Below are 23,546 nucleotides of genomic sequence, written 5' to 3' on the forward strand. Positions count from 1 at the left end.
TGTGTCGGTTGGCTGAAAATCTACAAGCCTTCTATATGTTTGGGATTAGCTATCCCAAAGTAAATATTTGGTGGACACAGGATTGGAGGTTAGTGTTTTTCCACCAACCGGTTTTGATACACGTTATCGCATCATTAACCTCCAACTCACAGAAGTCAATAGTTCAAACATACCCACATATGGAACCAAAAAAATGAATGTTCAGTTCGAGGGGAACATTTATAAATGGCCTTTTATTATAGCGCATTGTCATGACTGCTACTTGGGGCCAATTTCCTTCGAGCTTATTCGTTCATGGTGGATTTAAAAGGGCGACGGCTGGTGGATAGTACCACCTTTCAAACTATTCGCCTGGCAGAATCGCATATTCCTGCACTTTGCCTTCAAGCCCTGCATAAGACTGTTGGTAAGTTCTCCAGACTTGTAGAAGTTTCCCAAAACTACAACTCTGCAGTTTTCAACCCCCATCACGAAACATGGAGTAACTCACCATATTTCTACCAGGGGTAAAATACTAAGGCACATCGCTTGCCTCCAGAGAAACAGCAATTAGCTAAACAAAAATTCCACAAAATGGAAGAGCCCATAGGCATCTCCATTACATTTAGTCCAAAAACACACCGGAGGGTAGAAACTTGGTGGAGATTATAGACAGCTCAAGGATGCCACTATACCAGATCACTACCCTATTCCCCATATTCAAGATTTTTCAGTGAATCTGCATGGGGTGAGAATCTTTTCAAAAGTGGACTTTGTGTACAGATGTCATTAGGTGCCAGTGGAACCAGATGACATCCTGAAAACAGCAATAATGACCCCTTTCAGATTGTTCAAATTTGAGTTAAAAAATACAGCTCAGATCTTTCAGCGAGTTATGGACGCATAGGGCGTGGCATGGCCAACGCCTTCATTTATCTAGTCAACAGCAAAACTAAAGAAGAGCACATGGAACATCTGCGTACTCTCTTTAGGTGTCTGCAAGAATTTGTATTCACCATCAATCCAGATAAATGTGCTTTCAGACAACAGTCCATAGAATTCCTGGGGCATATAATCACTGACAAGGGCATGGTTCTACTGCCTTCCAAGATCAATGCCATTACTGAATATTCCAGACCAATCTCTGTCAAAGGCTAATTTTTATCGTTAATTCCTTTCAGTAGCAGCTCACGTTATGAACCCTCTGTTCAGTCTGCTGTCTGGTAATGCCAAATCTATTCAGTGGACAGATGAAACTCGAAATATTTTCATAAAGACAAAGGAACTATTAGTTCAAGCAACCATGCTCAGTTATCCAGTCCTTAACACAGCCACTTCCCTTTCAACAGTCGTGCCTGATGGGACCATAGGGGACACTTTACCACCACCTCCATGAGGCCAAGAAAAAATACAGCACCTTTGATGAAGAGCTCCTTGCCATATATTTGTCCATCTGTTACTTTTTGGAAGGCAGACACTTCACCATATTCATAGACCATAAACCCTTGACCTTTGTGTTTTCGAAGGTGTTTGAGCCCTGGTCAGCTCGACAACAGCAGCAGTCGTCCTTCATTTCAGAGTTCTCGACCTGAATGATGCACATTTCTGGAAAAGATAATGTAGTGGCTGATGCACTTTCCTGCTCATTTGCGCTCGAGGTATCAGCTATGGACCACGGTGTTGACTACGTGGCTCTCGTCGCTGCCCAAGTACAAGACGGTGACATGGAGTTGTATCACACCTCAATAACCAACCTACAGTGGAAGGATGTGCAAATCAGTGCCGACAACAAGCTGCTCTTTTGCGACATGTCAATAGAACATCCATGGCCAGTGGTTCCAGCTTCATGGAGATGACGCATTTTTGATTTTGTCCATGGTCATTCTCATCCATCCATCAGATCAACCATTCATCTGATTTCAGACAGATTTGTTTGGCACAGTCCGAAGAAAGACATCATGCAAATCATGTAGCTTGTCAAAAAGTCAAAATCCATCGGCATACAAAAGCACCGTTACAACCTTTTCCACCAGCAACTCACCACTTCGACCATGTCCATGTGGATATTGTGGGACCAATTTCAGTTTCATGAAGCTACTGCTATCTCTTCACAGCGATTAATAGGTTTACGAGATGGCCTGAGCCAGTCCCCATGCCGGATGCTTCTATGGACTCTTGTGCACGAGCATTCCTTTGTTCCTGGGTGGCATGCTCTGGCCTACTGGCACATCACTTCTGACAGAGGACCTCAATTTACATCTTCGTTATGAATGGCCTTATCTTGGCTGCTCAGATCTAGGCTTCATCATACAAGTGCCTATCACCCGCAGTCCAACAGGATGGTTGAACGATTCCATCGTCACCTTAAATCAGCCTTAATGGTCCATTTGGACAGTCCCAACTGGGCAGACGAATTACCATGGGTGTTGCTTGGTATTAGAACAACTCCAAAAGAGGATCTTCACACTTTGTCTGTGGAGCTTGTATATGGCGCGCCTCTTATGGTCCCAGGGGAATTCATTCCACATGGATCCAGTGAAGATGAAGATCCCAAAGAGCTGCTGAGCAGACTAAGGGATAACATAGGCAAATTATCCCCTGTACCACCATCATCACATGGCAAGCAAGTTTCTTTTGTACCACATCAACTAAAGGACAGTGAATACGTTCGTACATAGAGGAACACATGGACAGCCCTTGCAGGTGCCATATGAGGGTGATAAGATGAACAAAGTCAACCTGCATCTTGGACATTGCCAGACAGCCTCTGCCATTCACAATTGACAGGCTCAAACCGGCCCATGTTGACAAAACTGCCGCATTCAACAGCTAGCAGCCTGGCACAGGGGTTGACCTCCCAAAAACTAAGATGTTAGTGTCGGTTATGGGGGCGGTGGGGGGGGGGGGGGGGGAGCGTGTAGCGGCTCTATAGATAGACTACAACTCCCGAAAGTCTAGAGAACCAGCACAAGATGTTGTAACAACATGATGTGGTGCATATGGTTCAGTGTTTTAAAAGAATATGTGTGTGACTCGAGTAAAGGAGTTCTGATTTACCTGTAACTTTGTGTGTTGTTATTTCGTGTTCATCAGCCACCACTGCATTTTCAATGGCTACAAAGTCATATTTACTTGCCAGCAGTTAAAAAGACATAAAACAACCTTCCTTAAATAAATTTGAAAAAGAAATAATACCCTTTGATTTTCTATATTGAGAAGGATGGTCGAAAAAATAATTATGACAGATAGCGCTAGATAAAACATAGTATTTAAAATTAAAACATTTCTTAAACTGGAACCAAATTTGCAACATATGTTTGACTATTAATCTTGGAAAAACTAAATGAAAGAGAGCTGCTTTCAGTGACTAGCCAATGCTCCATGTACATAAAATTAAGATTTAAGTTTAAGTAGTTGATTCTCGAAAGGGTAAGTTAATAATAAATCATACTGAACTTGAAGTTCTACGAGGCACATAGAATATAATTTGTCGATCTCATTAATTTTGTTAGTGAGTACTGTCAATTCACTTTTAGTATATTTACTAAATCCAGCAGAATAAGGAATTATTTGTCCTCGTAAAAATGCTTTAAGTACATCCCAAATTATCAGATTGGTCATTCCTTCAGTAGAGTTTGACTGAAAAAAGAAAAAAAATCTAATCTTTAATAAAGCTAATGAATTTCTCACCCTGAAGCAGAATGGAATTGAACCACCATTGCTGAACTCTGGAAGTGACACCAGAGATTTCAACAGAAAGCTTTAAAGGTGCATGATCAGAAACAGAGATTGCATCATATTCACATTTCCCTATCAAAGGCACCAGTAATCTAATTCTATTCTAGAGAATTTATGGTATACATGAGAAAAGAAATAAAATTCCTTTTCTTCATGTGTAAAAATCTCCATATATCGACTAAACCATAATCCAGCAGGAAAGAGTTAATATAACTAGCTGGTTTATTTTCTTCTTTGGCTTGGCTTCGCGGACGAAGATTTAAAGAGGGGGTAAAAGTCCACGTCAGCTGCAGGCTCGTTTGTGGCTGACAAGTCCGATGCGGGACAGGCAGACACAGTTGCAGCGGCGGCAGGGGAAAATTGGTTGGTTGGGGTTAGGTGTTGGGTTTTTCCTCCTTTGCCTTTTGTCAGTGAGGTGGGCTCTGCGGTCTTCTTCAAAGGAGGTTGCTGCCCGCCAAACTGTGAGGCGCCAAGATGCACGGTTTGAGGCGATATCAGCCCACTGGCAGTGGTCAATGTGGCAGGCACCAAGAGATTTCTTTAGGCAGTCCTTGTACCTTTTCTTTGGTGCACCTCTGTCACGGTGGCCAGTGGAGAGCTCGCCATATAACACGATCTTGGGAAGGCGATGGTCCTCCATTCTGGAGACGTGACCCACCCAGCGCAGCTGGATCTTCAGCAGCGTGGACTCGATGCTGTCGACCTCTGCCATCTCGAGTACTTCGACGTTAGGGATGAAAGCGCTCTAATGGATGTTGAGGATGGAGCGGAGACAACGCTGGTGGAAGCGTTCTAGGAGCCGTAGGTGATGCAGGTAGAGGACCCATGATTCGGAGCCGAACAGGAGTGTGAGTATGACAACGGCTCTGTATACGCTTATCTTTGTGAGGTTTTTCAGTTGGTTGTTTTTCCAGACTCTTTTGTGTAGTCTTCCAAAGGCGCTATTTGCCTTGGCGAGTCTGTTGTCTATCTCATTGTCGATCCTTGCATCAGCTGGTTTATTTGGAAGCATCTGAATGGTGCAGGACCTGTCAATCAAAGGATTTAAATAACAGTTGAAATCTCCACCCATAATCAGCATGTATTCATCTAAATTAGGTAGAGAATTAAAAACCTTTTTAAAAAAATTCAGGACCCCCGATGGAAGTTATTCCTGATGGTGCTTATAGCTTTAGAGCTAAATTGTTCTATATTTTCCTCAGCACACTTCCTAAGGGCAAAATTCACACACTTGGTGATGAAGTCACTCCAACTGGATGCCCTGTTTTCTGTATTCAACCATGTTCTGACTGTAGTCTCCATCAGGCCACCAAAGAAATCATAACAAGTCACAGTCTTCCTTCAGTACTTTCACGTGGTGGAACATTGCTTCTATTATCAGACATGCATATATCCGTATTCTTTAAAGGTAATCCAATGCAATAATTATCATTAATCTGCTTGGCAGATTTTTACAGCAAATCCAAGAACTGCTGGTCTTCCCTTGAAGGTTCTTGGTCATCCCTGAGACACTCAGGAAAATGAAGCTTGAACTGCTGCTCCCATACTCATCAAGTTTAACAATTGATATCTTGTTGAAACTAATAGTCAATTGGTCCTGAAACTCATTTCTTCCTCCTAATGGTCCATTAATCACCAAACCAAGCATAGTTTTGACAGCGTAAGATCTGTCTCCCTCATTTCTTATCATATCTAGTGGTTCCAGAGCTTTTGGTACATTTGAACCAATCAGCAACTCTATCTCAGAGTTGATTTCACGTAAACAAACATTTTTCAAATGTGTCCATCGTTCAATGTTGTTTTGATCTGGGATGTTTCTTTTATGTACAGGCATAGTCTTCTGAGTGTATGCACTTGGGAGTTCACAAAAACATTACTATCCAGTCCAGCAATCTCTAGGCCTAACATAACATTAACCAAGAACCAAGAAAATTGGTTTCAATGTATTTAACTTGAACTATATTTCTCAATAGAATTTTTGACCTTCTTCCTTGAAGATTAAGCTTATTCATTAGCCCCACAGTGCAAAATGATCCAGTGCTACTAGGGTCAAGAAATGTATAAGTATGTACTATTACACTTCCTTTTTTTGTCCTTGACTTGCAAAGGAACTATCAAAAGTTTGCAGTTCTTCTCATCGGCCCAATAAGACCATTTGTCGGCACCGAGGCTTCAGCAATGTTTCCATCTGCTTCTTTCCTTGCTGTTTGTTCCTTTTCCATATTCTTCTTTTCTTGGAAGATGTGAAGCATTTTGCGATGCCTTTGACTCCATATACCACAGCTAAATCATTTTCAGCAGTTTTTGCTGATGTTTCCTTTACACAGACAGCCAAAACATACTCCACTTTCCTTCAGAAAAGTGATGTTTTCACTATGTGAAAAGGAATTCCAATTGTGAGCACTTTTGCAATGCGTACTTATTGTTACATAACAAATATTTTTTCACAGCAGGCAAACTTTCCTTTTCCTTATTCTTTTTTATCACAACTGTCAGAGAGGTGGCAAATGTACTTTTTCTCAATTTTGGTTGAGGTGGCATCTTGAACCCTTTCACCTCATTGCTCACTTTTAGAGTATCCTTGATTTGTCCAAATCCTGGCACAGTTGCAATCTGCACATGTCATTCAAGGAAATCCACAATATCCTCAAAGATAGCATTTTGTCTATATTTTATCTGATATTTACAAACCATTGTTCTCCACAAATGCCTCACCTGGTAAGGCAACTTCTTTGTTACAATATATTAGAAAACATGTTAAGCTCACATATGTTATTAATATTTTCCTCTGAAAGAGAGAGTGTAAGCTTGTACACCCTTTGTGTCTTTCGATTTTACCGATGACCATGAAAGAGCCTTCTCCAAATAAGCCATCAAAATTCTATGCTCATCTAGTAAAGCCCTTGCCTTCAGGAATCCATTTTCTGGATCCATATATAGACAACTCCTTATAAGTTCCTTTGGCTGTCCCTCAGTAAGTATACTGTTCTAGATAATAAAGATGATCTTTGGCATTTTTATTCTTGCTTTCAATATTGTGTTCAAAATACTTAATGAACGATTGATACTGAAGTGGGTCTCCATCAAAAATTTTAATCTCCTTGGGAAAGGAATAGTGATCTTGTTGCTGAATTAATAAAACAGTAATTTCAGTTGCTTTCCCATGATTGACAATATATTGCCCTGTTCATCGTTGCTTTGCCCACCTGGATTTCGGTTACCTGGCCGAAGCTGCAACTATTCTGCATCATAAGATGGTATTTGGCTCACATTTCTGTCCACTGGGGTCATTATTGGGGTTTGAGATTTGTCACCACCATGCCTTAATCTGCTTTGTTCAGGTACATACACGTCCATAACCATAGCACTGGTTCTATTTTGGTATTAAGTATTTTCTTTTCTGTTGCCCTTCCTCAAAATGTGACTCCAAAACGTTAGATGCTTCAGATAATTAACTTCCCAAAAAACAATTTTCTATTCTTTTGATCCCTTTTCTCTCCCATTCTCTGAAGGAAAGGTTATCTATTGTGAAAGGAATTAGTTGATTTTGCATCAATAATAATTTTGGTAGTGGTAATTTGTTTTTTTCCTTTCTATGTGAATCTTCTTCCAAATGTTGAGCAGATGGTGCAGTACTGATGAACTTCTATGTTGCACCAGTTTTTCATCCCACTTATAAAGTATATGTTCTGGTACTTTCTCCCCTATTTTATCTAGCTCTAACCTGGTCCAATCTGGTTTTTCCCTTGTTTGAAATAATTTATTATCTTTTGAACAAAGGAAGTACAAATTTGGTATAACTCACGGTACAATGTTTGCATCCACCAACTGAAAATCTACTTGAAGGACAAATTGGGAAGCAGGCTGAGGTTACCAGAAGGAAACAGCTTTGAATATGTGATTACAGACACAATGATAATTAAAAGATTTATAACAAACATGTACATCAAGCTGCAAGAGAAAGAGAATGGTGAAATAAGCTGTAAACCCAAACAAAAGTGGGAACAAGATCTAAACATAAAGATAAAAAATGAAAAATGGGAAAAGCCATGCTCCGGAACTATGAGAAATACAATAAACACGAGGTTACGCATGATATAATATAATTGGTTACACAGGCTACACACCACGCCCCAAAAGTTAAATAAATGGGACCCAACAGTATCAGATAAATGTTTTCACTGTAAGAAGGAAGCGGGAACAACAGTACATGTGATTTGGGCATGTGAGAAAGTGGAAAAGTTTTGGGAAGATCTAAATCAGTATTAAATAAAATCACAAAAAGCAACATACCAAAAAAGCCAGAGATCTTTCTTCTAAGTAATATAAGAATTAGGCCTCAAATTGGATGAAGCACAAAAAAGATTTGCTGTAGCAAAAAAATGTATAATGTCAACCTGGAAATCAGAAGAGAGCCTGAGAGTACAGCAATGGTACAGAGAAATGAATAAATGTATTCCATTGGAAAAAAAACATATAATTTAAAAAATAAAGTCACAGTATTCGAACAAATTTGGGAACCGTACATGGCCTACCGCGGACCTCCACCCCCTAAAATGATAGAATGCGAAGAAGACAAAATGAACTGACCCAGTGTGTAAAAGTAGATGACACAATGTTCTCGTTTATTTTCATTGTGTGATGACATTGTTTAATGGGTTTATTGTATTGTATATGTTGAACATTTAGTGGGTAGGGAGGGGGGTGGGAAGGAGGGAGGGAAGGGAGGTGGTAAAAGGGGAGAAAATAACACTTTGTATATTCAAGAGGGAAATGTTTGTGTGTATTTAAAAAAAAATAATAATAATAATTAACTTAGAACACCAGATACCTCTGAGTCTTCTAGTACCTTCACCCTGACCTGATTAACAGCAATTTTTGTATCGAGTTGCAGTTGATCCTTTTGCCTTTTTAGCTGCATCTCCCCCCTCCTTAGCTTCTCCTCCTCCTGCTCCACCTCCCTACTTAGCTGGTCTTCCCTCAGCTCCTTATCCATCCATAGCTGATCCTGTCTTCTTCTTATCCACTCCTCCTGCTCTTCTGAGGCCAATTTATTTTAAGGCTATTCTTTTTCCACTTCAAGAGCTGCCAAGTCAGCCTGAACCTTTAAACGAGTAGATGCAGAACGTGAAAGCCTGCTCTATAACTCCTCTTGCTTCTCCTGCTTCCAGTATTTGACACACTATTAGTTGGTAGTATATCATCCTCTATTTCAGATGTTGCCTTAATATCTGACTTTCCCCATCCTCCACACGACCATCTTGTGGCACACCTTCAAACCAAGTGGCTGCTCTTAGATTGTAAGGATTATTTTTGCAGTAATTCTGTGGGCTTTGTACCCCCCCCCCCCCCAGCAGCTGAAACCTTATCTCTTTCTATTGCCTCTTTCAGTCTTCTTGAAGAGTCATTTTTGTTCCATTTGAATCTAATTCCTGACATTGTAATTCTTCTCTAAATTCCTTAACCCTTATCTCCTCAACACGTAGTTCCTCAGAGGGCCGCAGCTTCAGCAGCGGTTGCCATGTTATCCTTTTCCATCCAGCCAACCGCTCACTCAGGCATCAAAATTGCACAACAATAACTTCAAAACCAAAACAGTCCTCAAAGGACAAATGGCCATTTCTCAAAACTGTGTTCTAACTTGCAATAAGAAAACAGAAGGAATCCTTAAATAAGGCTTACTGCTTCTTTAATGGTCTTGATGATGCTGTTGACGATCGTACCTCCTTGAATTTGAAATGCTATAAGCAGTGCCCATTCGAACCAGTCCAAATTTTAAATCCAATTTTCAACTTTCTATTGACTTAATTGGAGCGATTACTTTCCTTTATAGTCACTTGTAGGATACCAGAATATTGTTGTTGTTTATGACACGTTCAAACAAATTCATACTAAAGTTGTTTTCCAAAGTTTATTCAATGATATTAAACATTGTTAACATTATTATCAGTTGCTATACCTTGTTACAGGCCATTAAAACCTTGTTAGATGATCAATAGAAATTGTCAGAACTTTTCCAATCCCTCCATTTTATAGAACAAAAGAACTAAACCAAAACATGTTATCTCCCTAACATGATGAGAAACCAGTTGTAACCTTGGTTGAAAGGTGTTAATAGGAGACAGAATAAAAATATGTTAAACAACAGCCAGAATCAGATTGCTCGCAAGCATGAAATACATTTTAACCTTTGCACTTTATTGATTCTTTTCCTTCCCTATATTGCACATGTACTGACAACAACCCCACCAGCAGTGTGAGCATAAGACAGCTTTATTAAACTAATATGTTCACTAAGAGGTCTTGTCTCTCTGCAAGACGAACCTGGAAGGCTAGACTGTAGCTCTGGACTGCTTTATATACAAGCTCACTGGGATGTCCCCTAGTGACCTAGTGGTGTAATTACATATCACCACATTCCCCGGGTGGCCCAGCTCATTGTAGGCTCATTGTGCAAGCTCTGCAACTGGGACATGTGGTTAAGGATGGACACTGCGTCCGGGGGCTCATTGAGTCTCCCGAGGCGGTATAGAATGTTGTAGTTAAATGTAGACAATTCTATCCGCCAGCGCAGGATTTTCTCATACTCCCCCTGTTCTGGTTATCGAACATAAAAGCCACAGACCGTTGGTCCGTGACGAGGGTGAAGTGTTTGCACGTCAGATAATGTCGCCAGTGCCTTACTGCTTCGACAATGGCTAGAACCCCTGTAGGGTTCGCGAGAAAAAGGCCACCAGTCATCTGTCTTTGTTTACGGTGAATGCCAGAGCCACATTGGATGCATCTGTTTCTACTTTAAACGGGATCAACTCATCTATGGACTGCATTGTAGCTTTAGTGATATGGTCCCTAATGTCCCTGAATGCTCTGGTGGCAGCTGGGCACAGTGGGAAAACTGAGGCTTTTACAAGTGGGCAGGCAGGCCCTGTTGGCATAGTTGGGGACCAAATGGGCGCAGTAAGCGAACAGTCCCAAACACCTTTTTAGTGCTTTCAGCGTGTGTGGCACTGGGAGGTCTAGGAGAGGGCACATACAGGCTGGGCCTGGGGTGATTTCCCCATTTTGCACTACATAGCCCAGGATTGGCAACTTCCTGGCACTAAAGACGCATTTTTCCCTGTTGTATGTTAGGTTCCTTTCCTCGGCTGCCTGGAAGAAGCTTTTTAAATTTGTGTCATGATCCTCCTGAATGTGGCCACAGATTGTCACATTGTCTAAGTAGAGGAACACCGCTTTCAGTTGGAACTCATCTACTATTCAATCCATTTCTCTCTGAAACAGGGACACTCCATTGGTGACACCGAAGTGGAGTCGCAGAAATTGATACAACCTGCCGTCTGCCTCATATGCCGAGTAATGCGATCACTGTTTCTAATGGGCAGTTGGTGGTATGCCGCCTTCAGGTCTATGGTGGAGAACACCTTATTCTGCGCAATATTGTTGACCATGTCTGCTATGCGTGGCAGGGGTTGGCGTATAGTTGTGTAAATTTGTTGATTGTCTGGGTGCAATCCACTACCATGCACAGTTTTTCTCTTGACTTTACTACAACCACCTGGGCTCTCCAGAGGCTGGTGCTCTGCTCTATTATGCCCTCCTGTAGTAGCCTGCGGACCTCTGTCCTAATGAAGGCTCTGTCCCTCGGGCTGACCTCCTGCTCTTTGTGGCTATTGGTGTGCATTCTGGGGTCAGGTGTGTGAACAGCGGAGGGGGTTCTATGTTCAGGACAGTCAGGATGCAGTGTTGTTTCTTCGTAAGGTGTAGTGGGAGGTGAGGCCCGTTGTGCACTATTGTAATGCTTTCTAACTGGCACTGAAAATCTAGCCCCTATAGTACCGGGGCACATAGACCACGTGGAGACCGGGAAAGTCCCCCTGGGTGTACCGGAGAGTACTAGTAATTTGAAACCTTCGTATTTTGTGTCCTGGATTTCTAGAGTAACCCTGCAAAACTGCTGGCTGCTAATAGGATCCAGTGCTCACTCAGGCATGTGGGGAGGGCAAGGCGGTTGATTAACCCCTGGTCAATAAAACTTTCAGTGCTTCCACTATCTATTAAGCAATTTGCCCTCACATCATTAATTTTGATGCACACAGTGGCATCAGATAAATTGTGCGGACTCGCCTGATTCATGCGTAGGAAAGCAAGTCTGGCGTGTCCTTCGTGTTCTTCTATCTGATAGTGCTCGGCATCATCTTCATCTCCTGAAGACTGTGTCCTCTGGTCTGTAGCACTTGTCCAAGATGGCCAGCTGCACAAGGCATTCTTCTTCTTCTGTTTGTCTGTGGAGAAAGAAGAGCTTTCCCGCCTCTCATTAGCATGAGAATCGGCCTTGTCTGTGGCCTTAGAGCTTCTGCAGACTTTTGCATAATGCCCAAGTATTCCACAGTTGGAACAGACATTTTCTCTGGCAGGACAGAGGGCTCAAGGGTGCTTTGTTTGTCCACAGAAAAAGCACTTGGGACCCTCAAGGTGCTGCTGCTGCTGTGGATTCCTGTGAGGCAGCGTACTTTTTTTTTCGTGGGGCTAGAGAGTCCAGCAGTGTGATGTTTGTCCCAGCTCCAGGATCCTGTGAGTACTCCTCCAATTCTTCCCTGGTGCTTTCTAAAGCTTCTGCAATAATCTCTGCCTCATCTAGCCCCACCATTCCTTTCTCCAGCAATCGATGTCACATCTCAGTGGATCGTACGCCCACAACAATTCTGACCCTAATAAGGTCCTCTGCATACTCCTGGGCTGATAGTGCTTTATGGGCAGGTATTTCAGAGAGAGTAAAAAGTAAAAAGAGAGAGTAAAAAGTCTCTGGCAGACTACCCTACTTGTTGTGTCCTGGTCATGAGCATGTACCGTGAGTGGAGTTCGCTATGCCCTTCACTGTAATGCCTCTGTAAAATGCTCATTGCCTCTTGGTAGAACCTAGCATCCTGTATAAGGGAGTAAGGGTGGTCTCCCAGCTGCACTAACAGCAGCATTAATAGCTTTTTATCCGATGCCTCAGCACCCTCCATGTAATTCTGAAAGCATCTCTGCCAGTGGCCGAATTGTGTGCTGGCTCCAGGATTTCTAGGATCGAGCTCCAGCCTGTCTGGTCACAGTTCATGGCTAAGCCACAGTCTCTGGTCCCTTAGGTAATGTGAGGGCACCCAGGGGGACTTTCCCGGTCTCCACGTGGTCTCTGGGTCTAGGTGCAGCAAGGGCGGACCCTGGGGTACTGGGAGTTGCTGGTAGAGGCTCTGTGGAGCTTGTGTCTTGCTGGAACCTGGGTGCTTAGGGCTGTTGGCCGAGTCTCTGGCTTTAGGACATGTGCAGCGGGCTTAGGGGGATCCCAGCAGTAGTATCAAGTCTCCGTGGTACTGGGGAAACTGCTGCTGGGGGAGTGATCACTCCCTTGCTCTGGAGTGGTCGGGAATTCTGCACATACGTGGTGATTGGGTGCATGACTTGTGGAGATCCTTTTATCCGCACTTGTAGTGGCCCCTTTCTGATTGGACTGGGGTTTAGGGTCGGCGGCGCCTGTACCGGCAAACCCACGGGCAGGCAGTTTCTTACCTGCCCTTTTGTACTTCTGTGGTCTTCCCCGCATTCCACCATGATTCCAGTACAGTGGTCCCTTGCCATCTCTGTCCTCAGATGCACGTGTGTGCTGGTTGTCCCCAGATTCCATTCCTCAGGAATAGTCTCCAGGTGGTCATGAACGCGGGTTGGAGCAGAAGCAGCTTCCATCCTAGTAGCATGATATTAACCACACCAGCAGTGTGAGTATAAGACAGCTTTAATAAACTAATATGTACACTAAGAGGTTTCGTCTCTATGCAAGACGAACCTGGAAGGCTAGACTGGAGCTCTAGTCTGCTTTATATACAAGGTCACCGGGATGACCCCTGGTGACCTATGGTGTAATTACATATCACCACAGCACAGTTTGTTTACATTGTTTATTTGTCTACATGTGTATGTTGTGTACAGTTTGTTTTTGCACTAGCAATAAGTGCTGCTTCGCCTACAGGAAAAAGAATGTGATATCTTGTATGTACTCTGACCATAAGTCTGAAATCTGAAATCTGAAATCTGTGATCAGTTGATGCATAGGATCTTGTTGTAAATATACACCTGTGTGCGTATGATGCCATCATGTATATATATTGTGTGGTGCGGGAAATCATTTTAAGTTTAGTAATAAAGAATGAATGAAGCACCAAGTCTCCATGTGTTAGTGAATTTCTCTACATAGAATACACAACAGATTGGCAACGAAGATTGAAATGAACTCTTCTATGCTCCAAACATTGGAGAGAAGATTTAAAGAGAATATGCAAGGCTACCACAACAGTGAGCCCACAGGCTCAAAGACAGAGAACACAGGGAAAGGATAAGAAGTGGGGAAAACAACTCAAAATGGCGGCAGGATAGTTTGGAAAATTTGAGAACTCAGAATAAGACTGGTATGACTACGTCAAAAAACTTGATCAATACTGACTTCCCCATAATGTTAATGACACACCAGATGTGAGCAAAAAAAAACGGACACTGTTTCTGAGCCAAGTAGGAACCAAGACATTTAAACTGATGAAATTTCAGTAAGCACCTAAAAAACCAAGTTCAAAAACTTATGCACAGTTGTGTGCTTTAATAGGAGAACATCTATGTCCTAAACCACTGGTTATCACAGAAAGACACAAATTTTATTTCAGAAAAGAGGCAAATCCGTAAGCGAATATTTGACTGAATTATGTAGACTATCAGAAACCTGTGATTTTGGTGCATTCTTAAATCAAGCATTAAGAGACAGACTGACTGCAGCACCCAACCATTAAGTCTGCACATAACACAGCCTTGGGTTTCGAGATGGCCAATTATAAAATTGGAAGTTATACAAGGTGAAATTTTAACCAACGAGAATGCTTCTTCTGCGGAGAACGCTAATGCAGTCCATATATTTGTTATTTCAGAAAAGCTAGATGTCATCTATGTGACAAAGAAGGATACTTCAGAGCCAAATATCCAAGAATTAAAGAAAGTGGCAACAAGGGCAAAAGGAGAAAAAGCAAAGATCCAGACATGAAAAACAGCCCTCCAAAGTAAAAACCATGGAGGAGAAGGATGAAAGCTCTAGCTTGGGCAAACAGAATGACCCTGAGACACTCAGCTTCAAGGCAGTAATCACGGGGTTGCAGCTCCAAGACCTCCCACTTGACACCCATGGCACCACACTCCTCTGTTTCCACTGGCCAGCCCCCCTCCTGATCCCTACCCAGTGGAGGAGAACAGTTTTTTACTTAATCCACGGTTAATCACACCTCTCCATCCACACTAGTAACCACACTAGAATTTGCAAAATTTGTTTAGCACAGCCTACGCAAACAGGTTACGAAGTGAGCGAAGAAATGCACAGACTGCCAGACATTCAAGGTCCAGCAGCACACCAAGTATAAACTCCAACACTTCGACAGCCCAACCCGAAGGTTCAAACACGTCCATCTAGACATAATCAAACTCCTGCATGTCTCCCGGGGATCCCGCTACTTACTCAAAGCGATGGACACATCCATTCGCTGGCTAGTGGCCATACCCATCCCAGACGGCTCCACACAGACATGCATCAGTTACAACTGTCCGGGGAACACAACTCACCTCTGCCCTGTGGTCTCAACTCTCCAGACTCCTGAGTACCCAGCTGCACCGTACCACAGCTTACCACCCTCAATAGACTAGATGAGCATTTCCAGCACCATCTCAAATTGGCGCTGATGGCATGGCTTCATAAGCCCAACTGGGTAGACGAGCTTCCCTGGGTTCTCCTGGGCATTTGCACAGTTCCCAAGGATGACCTCGGGACCTCCTCGGCTGAACTAGTCTATGGAGAGGCCTTCGCAGTGCCTGGACAGTTTCTTCCCCTGGCAACCAAGCACAATGCCAATGCCTTTGAGAAACTGTGTGACATACTGGGCACTATTGCACCACCCTCGCCATCATGACACAGTCAACCACCCTGGAACTACCCCGCGGACTTGTATTCCTGTGAGTATATGGTCGTATGCATGGGTGCACATGGACTCCCCTTCAATTAACTTATGAAGGTCCATACAGGATGCTACAAAGAAATACTTCAACATTCACCCTTGACATTAAGGGCAAAGAGGAGGTATTCATCTTGGACCATTTAAAACCAGCGCATGTGGACTTTTCCCAGCCAATGCAGTCTCCCCCACCGGTGCGTAGAGGTCAGCCACCAAAACAACACCTCTCCTGCGATACATCCCAAGATCATCGGTGCCAGTTCTGGGGTGGAGGGGGTGGATATTGTGTGGTAATGCACATTCTCGTAGCAGCGAATGGGCCCCGGTTGTCACACGTGGTCGGTGGGGGAGCTGCAGGAAGAATAGCATCGCAGGACTGTCTCTTCTGGTCCAGACCGGAAGGTCGAGTATGCACTTGTGTCATCGGTGCACAAGCGCTGGGGCGTTAAGGGTGGGACTGAGACGGGGCTAAAGGCAGCAGTGCGAGATTCAAATTAAAGCAGTGTGATACTGGAGCTCACAGCCTGCTGTCTCAGTCTCTTCGCTGCGCTCACTCACAATACGCTACAACTATTACCTCATCTTATCATGAAAGAGTCTGACATGGTGTTAAAGATGGTCATGGGGAGGAAGTCAAGGTATTTGGGAAATGCAAAGTAAATGTTGAATATAAAGGACAGACAAGAGGCCGGTGTTGTTTGGAAGAAACTAGTTGCCACATATCCAACTAGATTGGATGGAAATTGGATCTGTAATGAAAGTATATATGGAGGGTGAGGCCAAGCTAAGTTCTTAAGAGGTGTCAGATGATTTTCAGAAAATATCCAAGGAGTAAAGGTGAAGTTACACTTGAAATTTGGTGTTGAACCCAAGTTCTATAAAGCCTAGGATGATATCGTTTGCAATAAAAGGAAAGATTGAATTAGAACTAACAGGTTGGAAAACAAAGGAATCCTGGAAAGGATCCAATACCATGATTAGGCACTTTCCATCGTGCCAATCCAAAAAGCCAATGGAGAAATCTGAATTTGTGGTGATTTCACTATTAACAAAACTCTCCAAATACCTGAACATCCTAAGCCCAAAGTGAATAAACTATCACAGGCCCTGAATGGGGGGAAAAAGTCACAAATCTGGACTTATCCCAGGCAAATCAGCAAATTAAATTGGATGAGGCCTCAAAGAAATATATAGCAATCAATACTTACTTGGGGTTATTCACCAATACCCGAATGTCATATGGAATATCAGCAGCTCCAGTAATATTTCAATCAGTCATGGACAAATTGCTGCAAGGCATAAATGTGGGATGCTACCTCGATTATTTTTCATAATGCTTGTTGGTTCACTAATATGAGATCCCATCTGAGCATGTGCAGCGAATTCATTTGTTTGACTTGCAGCACACAGCACAGGCACCATTTTGAGAGCCGACAAAAGTTCAACAAAAATAGGTAAATCATGTTTAAGACAATCCAACCAACATATGAAGGCTGAGCATGATCACCAGGGAGGCTCTCCCTTGAAGTAGGTGAGCAAAAAGTGATCCAGGGTAGCCAGTGGGAGCTTCCTGGGCCCTGAGGTGGGGGAAGAGTGCAGCAAAAAAGGTCTCAAACTCACAGAGCTCCTACAGCGCGATCAAAGTGCTAAGGAACCAGCCGACCTGCCGGGGAGCAGTCAACCCACTGAGAAGTAGCAATGCCGACCTACCTCTATTGAGGGTGGGCTCAGGTGAAAGCAGCCTACCCTCGTGGAGGGTGGGGCCCAAGTCTGGCTGCACTGACCTAGCTTTGCTGAAGTTGGGGTCCAAGGTGTCTGGTAGTGATATAGAAATGCCGCCGCAGGATGTGAGCTCAGAGAAGGTACATCTCCTCAGTTCTAGTGGCAGTGGAGGTTCCTTCACTTACTAAGACAAGGCCTGGCCTCTCTATGGCCCGCTCATCAGGCCTAGTTAATCCGCCCGCTCAACGGACGAGAATGACCACCTGCCGCACAAAAATCCTGAGAAAACATAAGTGTCTCTGATCCACAGGAACCCGCTTGATCGAGGTCCGACACAAAAGCCTGCTGGAGTGCAGAGCCTATGACCAATGAGGAGACCTTGCTAAGACTGGACAAGTTGAAAGGCATGATATCAGCAATCGTGAGTAAACCACATGCCTTCTGAGAAGGGGAGGAATCTTATTACCAATATGAATGGGACAAGGGACAGCTCGAGGGGCCAGACATGGAAATCGTGTCCCGTAACCCCCAATACATTACTCCCATTTGTCGGGATGAGAGAAAAGTTCCATCCATTGCATAATTTGCAGTACCGAGAGGCATTGGGCAACCCCTCAATTAAGAAATTGCGGGGTCAATAGCATATCTGATATCTAATGCCTTCAAAGAGACAGTGCAAGAGGACTCAATTTAAAAAAAAACCCTCCCTCTGTCGGATGTACCAAAAGTAAATCCCGCAATATAGGAGAATTTGAATTGCCCCACAAGAGTCAAGGATATGAAGTTGCAAGATTACAGGGCTCTCTGGTTAAAGATATCATTGTATTTGCCTAGACACTGTCGTCAGATATAACAGAGACACAACAAGATGCACTAGGGTTGCTCTCCCATGCCAATTATGAAATGAATGCCTTCCGGAAGAAGCTGATAAAGCCTGATCTAAATGTTCGGTATGCTCATTTATGTAAACCCGCTAATCTTGTCACTAAATTTCACTTTGGTTATGATCTGAGTAAACAGGTGAAGGACCTGAATGAGCAGCAGAAGGTAATGGCTGGAGTGGTTAGAGGCTCGAGAGAACAGGCAAGAGCAACTGCTATATTTCAATCCCATCACAGGTACACAGGGGACTTTAAGAGAGGATATCCCTCTCAGGCGGCACCACCACACAGGCATTTTTTAGGCAACGCCCTTTGTGGAGACTGCGGCAGCAAAATTCTCCTGCCCAAAGCTCTACACAAAAGTCAAGCCAGATTGCACAGCCACGCTGGCCAAGTGTGCCAAAAGAAAATGAGCGCCACCTATAGACAGCTGAGTGCATTTTCTAATTACAATGATAAGATTGTGGGGGGTCAATTAACAATGATTTTTAGCCAATGGTATAATCTTACTAATGATGCTAATGTACGACATACAGTGTGTGGGTATCAAATTGAGTTTGACCCACAGAAATTCTCTCTGATAAGAAGAAAGGGTTTATACAATTATATACACAGCCCCAGCTCATGGAAGCTACACATAAAGAGATTATGGCTTTAGAACACAAAAGCGTAATAGAATACTTCTGCCAGGAAGAGAATGAGTTCATCTCAAACATATTCATGAGACCAAAGAGAAGTGGGGGAACAAGACTGATCATACATTCATCTGACCTAAATGAGTTTTATACCAACATTTTAAAATGGACACGATTCCCTCTGTTATGCCATTATTACATCAGGGCTCTTTTATGGCATCCAACGATTTACAAGATGCTTATTATTCAGTAGCTATACACCCGCTCTCTAGAAAGTACCTGAAGTTTATTTGGAAGGGTAAATCGTGGCAATATATGGCACTACCTAGTGGACTTAGTTCTGCACCCAGAATATTTACCAAATTGCTGAAACTGGTTTTCTCCCAGCTCAGAAAGGAGGGACATATGGTGATGGGTTATTTGGATGAACCATCGTGATCGGCAGGTCCATGGGCGAAGCACAGAGAGCAATGAATACCACTACGACGCTGCTGCAGGAACTGGGATTTATTATACACCTAAAAAAATCAGTCCTCAGCCCAACCAGAGAAATTAAATTCCTTGGGTTCCTCTTAAATACAGAATCTATGAGAATAACCCTGCCAAAAGATTAAAAAGGTGGAAATTCTACAGGCTTGTAGTGCTTTGATTGCAGAATCATGCCCCTCTATACAGAAAGCAGCAAAGTAATTTGGAAATTGGTGGGTGCTTTCCCAGCTGTTCAGTACGGTCCTCTAAAATATAGATTCCTGGAAAGAGATGAAGAACGAGCCTTAAAGGCCACCAGGGATCATTTTGATAGACTCAAGAGCAGAGCTTGCATGGTGGACGACAAATTTATCTCAGGCTTATGCCATGTTAGAGATTAGAAAGTATGATATGGTGCCACAGACTTAACTACCTCTGCCGGTGGCAGATGGACTATTCAAGAGATTAGACTGGCATCAGCATCTGGCATTAATTTTCTAGAAATGTTGGCAGCTCAGTTGGCACTGAAGTCAATCTGTGCAGAGAAAAGGGGTATACACGTGTGGATGAGGTTAGATAAAACCTCAGCAGTAGCATACCTGAATAAAATGGGAGGTTTGAAGACCCCGTCATATAACTGGCTCACAATTGTAAGGTAAAACATCATGAGATGGGAATGTGTAGGGAGTTACCCTGTACAGGGCAGTAACAAGAAGGGGAGGTGTCCTTGTACTCCTGTTAGGTAAAACATCATGAGATGGGACCGGAGAAGGAGTCACCCAGTACTAAGGAGTAACAGAATGCATCCTTGTACTTACAAGATAAGAGAGACATTGATGGATTGAGAGGCAGGAAGCTAGCAGGGAAAGGATAGCAACAGTTTTAGTCATTGGACAAGTAATGATATGATGATGTTCTAAGCATGTATCCAAGGGTATAAAAAATCACCATTTTGCTGATAACGGCAGAATGCATTCTCCGACTAACTTTGTTAGTCGCAAGTGTTACAATCCGGTAATAAAGAACAAAGAACCCTGATTTCGACTCAGCCTGGTGTTTGTCTCACTCATTCATGAACAAAGCAGACCTAACAATTTGGTGACCCCGACGTGATGGGTGAGTGAACACTGGACGACGGTTTCTGTTTTTTCTGACAATCATCTCAGCCGGCTGATAAAAAGGTCCAGAGAAGCCTGTTTTAACAAAATTCTCTTTTTTTTTTAAAAATCTTTATGATTGTCAGTAAGAACTGGAGATCGGACAAATTAGACGACCACAATTGAAGGTCGCATGCCAGGATTGTAACACGTAAGTGATTACAGACAAGATAAAAGTCCTTAAGGTGTTTGAATGACATTTATTAAGTGCTTCGCAAGAAACTACTAGAGTTTAAAAGTCTTTATTGTGTCGTTGCAAAGTCCAATAGAGTGAGAAGGTGGTCTATAAACAATTGAGGACCTGAGTTTTCTGCCCTAAACTGGTTATTAAGAGGAGAAATCTCCCACGTGAAGGTTGGGCTTTGAAAGAAAACAAAGGTTCAGGCTTATTGGCCTCAATTGTATCTGAGAGACTGACTTATAAATGTCCGGTAGGTATGATAATGTCTGTACACTTGAGAAGTTAAGAATTTATTTCCCCAATTCGCCGTGGTGGAATACCACAGCAGACACTAGAGACCTTGAGACAACAAAAAAAGTACTCAGGGACGCCTGCCTGGTGAACAAGAACGACGACAGAAGGCTGCGACAGCTGTGTCCGGATCAGGTAGGAGATATTAATGAAAAAGTTGACAAACTCCTAAGAGACACCCAGTTTATTCGAAATACTTTTGATAAGTTAAATGAGGGTATTCCCAACATCACCAAGGAGATAAAGTTACGTAAATTCATAGATTGGTACAGGGAAACAGGACAAAAGTATAGCCCAAATATTTGGTTTTCTAGTTGTAATTTAACTTTCAGACCCCTTTGGGAAAACAGAGAGTGGAAAACGAGCAATCAGAGTATACAGGACAGTCTGAAGTCAATTGGAGGACAAGACTTCGAGACTGTTCTTTTAAAAGATATTAGTCATCCAGCTTGCAAGGGGACATTTTTAAAAGCAATTTTCGTTGACATAGATCCCCTAAACAGACAAAAACCTAAATTAAAACAGGCATTAGAAAGCGGTCCCGCAGCTATGGCTGTACAGTTGCCTGCTAAGACTTTTGACCAAGTTATTAAGGAAATTAATCAGGAATTAGAGGAGCGAAATACCAGTAATGCGGCATTGGAAAAACAAAAAATGCTCCGAAAATGTGTAGACCGCTGGAGGAAGAGGGGTTGGTTACCCGGGGGCACTGAGATGTTCCTGACAGGTGAGAGAAAAAAAAAAATTTTAAAACGTAGTGTCTTAGATAAGCTGGAAGAAACAAAACACAGAAGGGAAAGGAAAAGTGCCTGTTTCCAGTTTCCAGCCACGAAGTGTCCGGGTTTGCTCTCTCCCTCCCTCCTTTCACCCTCCCCCCTCTCTCTTCTCTCCCCCTCTCTCTCTTCTCCCCCCCCTCCTCTCTCACCCACTCCCCCTCCCAATCCCAATCTGTGGCGGTGCTGCCCTGAAATCCCCAGGTTGGGCAGGGCAGAGAAATACAATTTGGTTTTAATTTTGTGCCCACAATTCCAGCTCCGCATCAAATGGGATCCTGTTTTATCCTCTCTCCCTCCCTTTTTCCCGCACCCCCACCATTGCGGGATCAGGGCAGACATTGTGGGCTGACGTGTAGCTCACTCGAGGTGGGAGGGAAGGAAGGAGTGATAGTTCCCAGTGGTGGGAGACCCAATCTGATCCAGACCAGTGATCACAGGATGAGAACCTTTTAAAACCTTTGAAACGAAAGTGTTAATCTGAAGACTTTTCTCCCAGTGGGGCCAGTGCAAGGCATTTTCTCTCTCTATCTCTTGTGCTCTGTGTATCTGCCTCTCTATCTCTTTCTCTCGCTATGCTCTCTCTCTCTCTCTCTCTCTCTCTCTCTCTCTCTCTGGCACCCCAGATGGGACACTGGAGTCACGTCCCTTATATTCAGATATTGAGACACTGGGGTGTGACAAGAACCACGGGAATAGGGATACATCAGACGAGGTACAGGCCCCTTTAATAAAAATAGAAGGGGGAGTAATAGATGTAGAGACCCCTCTGGAGTCCAAGAAAATAGAAAAGGAGTTAGAGATACAGAAATGGAACATGAAAAAGGTTCAGGATAACATTAAAAACTTAAACAGAGATATTAATGTGCTGGGGCAGATCAGTGAGGATCAAAAAGAATTAATGGTAGGTGTATTGAAGGAAGTGGAAAAGATAACTACAACACTGTCAGGAGAAATTAAAGCTGAAGGAATGGTAATAGGAGTAAAGGACGAAAAGTGTAGTACAGATGAGGAAACGAGATACGATCCACCATGGGAGGAAAGTAAAAGGAAAAGACTCGGGAGGGAGAAAAATAGACATGCCTACCTGGACATAGTTAGAACAAAAGAGAAAGATGTGAAACAACTAAACTATGGCCGAAAAGATTATCTTAGAGATGAACGTGACCAATATACCTTTGACCCTGAGACATTGGAAACTGATAGGGACAGTGACAGTGACAAAGAAGAGTCAGAACAAGGTGGGATAAATAAATGCATGCCAAGAGTAAAGAAGGAGCAGAAATCCCCAAAATTGAGATATCAATGCCCATTACTGATCACTGGACGGGGAACTCAAAAATATGTACCCTGGTCACGAATGGACTTAGAGAGTTTAATGAAAAAACTACCTCCGTTGAGTAATGGGGCTAGTCCATGGATTTCTTGTTTTGAGCGAGAAACCTGCCAAGAACAATTAGCACTCGCAGATGTCAGAACTATCATGATAAAATTAAAGGCAGAAGGGGCCCTGAAGCAAATAGAGAGAATTGTAAGAAGCAGTAAATTGGGGGATGAAATAGAATTTAACCCACTTCGGAATAAATTTTGGGAAGCACTTAGAGAAACATTTCCTACACCCTATAGTTTGGATGCCTTGGTAACCCTTCAACTAAAGGAAGGAGAGACTGCACACGAGTATTTCACTCGAGCATGGGACTTATG

The sequence above is a fragment of the Narcine bancroftii genome, chromosome 2, assembly GCF_036971445.1.
Source record: "Narcine bancroftii isolate sNarBan1 chromosome 2, sNarBan1.hap1, whole genome shotgun sequence".
Taxonomy (NCBI): domain Eukaryota; kingdom Metazoa; phylum Chordata; class Chondrichthyes; order Torpediniformes; family Narcinidae; genus Narcine; species Narcine bancroftii.